Here is a 4,481-nt window from a genome sequence, read left to right as displayed (position 1 = left end):
GCAGTTATCCCTCAAGCAGTGGCAGTTCTAGCTTGTATGGCTCCCTGGGCGAACCTCCCCCTTCAGCCCCCCCCCCCTCCCCTCCCAAAAGCACCATTCTGCACTAACTGTCATTTTTTGTCAGACATTTGGAACACAAATAAATAATCATAACATTTAAAACTATATAAATATAAAAAAATATATACAAAAATACTCATAAATATCTAAAAGAATTAACAAAGAAAAATAGAAACACGTACTGATGCTCGACGGATTGGTGGACACATTACCCATCCCCCAACACTGTCAACCAAGAGTCAAGACTAAACCAGTTCACCTTGGTAGTGTGCAGACTGGTTTTATATTATTCTTAACGATTTCGCAGAAACCGAAAAAAAAATGCAACAATATGTCTGTGAAACTATATATTCACAGTATTATGAATGAATTGCGGTGTATTTGGTGGCATTTCGTAGTGTGACTGATTTGACTAATTGCATTAGTACTTTACAAAGTTAGAGGTGTGCTATTTGATAGATTCCCTCGCTCCCCCTACCTCGGGCTTCCAGTGGGGAAGTCTGAGGTCAACCTACCCCCCCCCCCCGCCCCCCCCCGCCCCCCTCCCCATCTCGTACTTCTGAGTGGGAGACCTTCCCAGGCAGTTGCCTGCCTAGCTCACAAACTAGAATCAGGGCGCCCACTCCGACAAGGTTAATTGCCCCACAGTCCCACACGGTGACATGATATCATTGACGTGATGTGCAAATGAGCGATAGAAAACCGATCACGCAAATGTCACCATTCCAAAAGTTTTTGTGCGGGCGCCCCGTGCCGCCACTGTCGGCTGCCAATGTCGCCTATAACTAAATCTTCTACTGCCCTCAAGGATAAACCAGACGTCAATCAGCCCGAGTGGTCCTTGTTGTACACTTTCTTTCACAGTAAAATCTCTGAATTACTCACAGAAAGACTCAGATCCCTCTCATTAGTTGAGTACAGAGCAACACACAATCACTGTATCTTGCTGATCAAGGATGTAATCATTAGTCCAGCAGTTGCAAACAAGAGTTTCTATTGGACAAATGTAGGTATGTTTATTCCCATTTTGTTCCGTTTGCTTCACTTTAAGAAACGTTTTTCAACAGAATCGGCAGGATGAATACACCCCTGATCACATGCAAATGCAGTTCATTTTCATAGCAGCCACATACAAACAGCATGATACCTTCGTATTCCTTCTCATATCTACACGCTCTCCTCCTCTCACCTTTTCCCTTTGCTTGTGGACTTCAGTGCAAAACACATCAGCATTTTGTGACCAGGCACAAAAACCTTTCCAAGCCAAACCTTGTCATAACCGCAGACTACATTGTCATCCCCATATTAACATCCTAGTCAACATATTGGGTGGGCAACATGTCAGGTCATGCTGTAAGACCTCTGATAGGTTGGAGGATGTCCTCTGGAAGTTGTCATAATTACTGTGTAAGTCTATGGAAGAGGGTGAGAACCACGAGCCTCCTAGGTTTTGCATTAGAGTCAATGTACCCAGGGGAGGACGAAAACTAGTTGTCCGCCAGCTACACCATGGTGCTACCCTACAGTGTTGTTAAGGCTAGTGTAGACCTTCATTAATCAAATATTTGGTCACATGTACATATATTGTGTATAGTTTTATCTAAAAAGGACAACTTTAAGGTTTCACTATTTTTATGAAATTCACTGATGAGGGTGGTCCTCCCCTTACTCCTCCGAGGAGCCTCCACTGACTTGCAAGCACCCTAAGATATGACCCTGAATATCTCACACACTAGTCCCTTAGTACACAAGAGACACTACACACACATTCATTCTAATGTTAAACAAACATTTAGTAACTAGTACTGCATAATAAACCCCTAATTTATGCCCTCAATGCAAATGTCCTCATTTAAACTATTTACATACAGTCGGCTACATAATCATGAGTTAACACTGTCGTTCATTGACTGTTAGAGGAGTGCTTGAGAAAATAAAGGGAGCTTTTAAACCATAGAATTAATTGGCCTCTACAACCATTTACATACACAACACATCATTAAACAGTTTGAATTGTTGTTAAAGAGCACAGTTTAGCTGAAACCTCCCACTGGTGGCCTTGGCAGCTTTTACAACAGTCCTCTCTCCTTTATTCATTCAGCTCTATGTAATAATACCATTCATATTTCAATGGATGTTTCCAGGTCAAATGAATGATTTATGTGCACAAGCCAGGGAATACAAAGATTTACTCAGAAAGAGACCGTTTGCCATTCAATAAAAAAATGTACAAAGGAGGGTCTGCCACAGTGTGGGTACCCGATCTCATATACTGAATCCATCAGTGAAACACAAATACATGTTCATATGCGTTTCTGGAAAAGATGGAGAAAGGAGAACAATTCCAATTTTACCAGACACATTCTCATTTGACCTTGAAGGATAGCTACACTGTGTTTTCTGTTTGTTTACCTTGAGCGTGTATCATGCTGTATTAATGGATAGCTACACTGTGTTTTCTGTTTGTTTACCTTGAGCGTGTATCATGCTGTATTAATGGATAGCTACACTGTGTTTTCTGTTTGTTTACCTTGAGCGTGTATCATGCTGTATTAATGGATAGCTACACTGTGTTTTCTGTTTGTTTACCTTGAGCGTGTATCATGCTGTATTAATGGATAGCTACACTGTGTTTTCTGTTTGTTTACCTTGAGCGTGTATCATGCTGTATTAATGGATAGCTACACTGTGTTTTCTGTTTGTTTACCTTCAGCGTGTATCATGCTGTATTAATGGACAGTTGTTTTCTTGGGGTGAAAGGAAAACTCTTACAAGTTGCTTTAAAATGTTGTAAAACAACGTTGTCAGTTAGTAAATCAAATCAAATGTATTTATATAGCCCTTCTTACATCAGCTGATATATCAAAGTGCTGTACAGAAACCCAGCCTAAACCAATAGTACATGTGCTGCTCGCCACTAAAAAGCCTATCCTCATGTGCCCTCACTGTTCTCCAGACACCCTACATTGAAACAAAAGTGTTTTCTTCCCAGGGCTCTTGTCCTCAAATGCAATTACACATTTGCATAAAGCTGTGGCAAGGTGCCGGTCATTTAATTGAATGGATCATTTGTATAATTCTAATTCTAACAGAGTCAAGTGTGACAGTGAGAACTGAGAAAAGAGAAGGAAGCAGTACCACTGGGGGCATTTCTTAAATTTGCCAAATTTTCTCCCTAATGTATTGCCTGTTGAAATGATCATTGTTCCACGTACTCAAACATCTACATAAAATTATATCAGCAAATAATATCAAACTATCCCCTAAATATTTGTACATGTGTCAGGTTCAGTAACTTACTGTACACCAATGACCTTCCTTCACAGCTGGTAAATGCAATCTGATCCTGAGACCATTATTTTTAACCTGAGACCTTAGCAAACAGTATTTGGTATTTCGATACAGCACTAGTGTACCAATACATGTGCAGCATGTGGTTGCTGCATCCTTCCTGGTCACCGTGTTTAGCTCAGTCATAACTGTGTGTCCATCCACTCCCATCTGTCTCTCTGTCCTATTTTAACCATCAGGCCCAGCACTTAAGACTCACTCACAATATTAAATCACATCAAAAACCACAATTAAAACCATAAATACCAGTAGCTTCCCCCATTTATTTCCCCTTGCGTGGCTTATTTCCGATGAGACGTGAATGCAGCCTACTGTGGTTGATACAATTGCTGTCCACCTCTGGCCTGCTCGCCTCCCTACCACTGAGGAAGTACAGTTCCCGCGCAGCCCAGTCAAAACTGTTCGCTGCTCTGGCCCCCCAATGGTGGAACAAACTCCCTCACGACGCCAGGACAGCGGAGTCAATCACCACCTTCCGGAGACACCTGAAACCCCACCTCTTTCAGGAATACCTAGGATAGGATAAAGTAATCCTTCTCACCCCCCCCCCCCCTTAAAAGATTTAGATGCACTATTGTAAAGTGGCTGTTCCACTGGATGTCTTAAGGTGAACGCACCAATTTGTAAGTCGCTCTGGATAAGAGCGTCTGCTAAATGACTTAAATGTAAAATGTAATGTAAATGCTGTCCCTTTAAAGTCAACCCACCTATTAGGGAATTAGGAGTATTTATCAAGCCTCTGAGATCAATATCTAAAGGTTGGAATCACTCGTCATGACATGTCCTTTGGAAATGATTTGGATCACAGTAAAAGACTGGACTTTGACGGTGTCCTCCAAAAAGCTGTCGCTAATTTAACTAAATTTAAAAAATATCTACATTGAGAGGACTAAAAACACAGTGACCTTTAATTGAAATGCACTCTTAATCCTGCCATCGGGCATTCATCGTAAAGTGGATGATAGAACGGCAACTAGTCCTCTTCGTTTGTCCCCTCTCGAAGGTCGAAGCCCCACTTGTAAAACGTACACCAGAAAAGTGCTGGGTCTCAACACAAACACACACTAAGA

This window comes from Oncorhynchus nerka, linkage group LG13 (genome assembly GCF_034236695.1).
Source record: "Oncorhynchus nerka isolate Pitt River linkage group LG13, Oner_Uvic_2.0, whole genome shotgun sequence".
Taxonomy (NCBI): Eukaryota; Metazoa; Chordata; class Actinopteri; order Salmoniformes; family Salmonidae; genus Oncorhynchus; species Oncorhynchus nerka.
Note: the sequence above shows the minus strand (reverse complement) of the source record.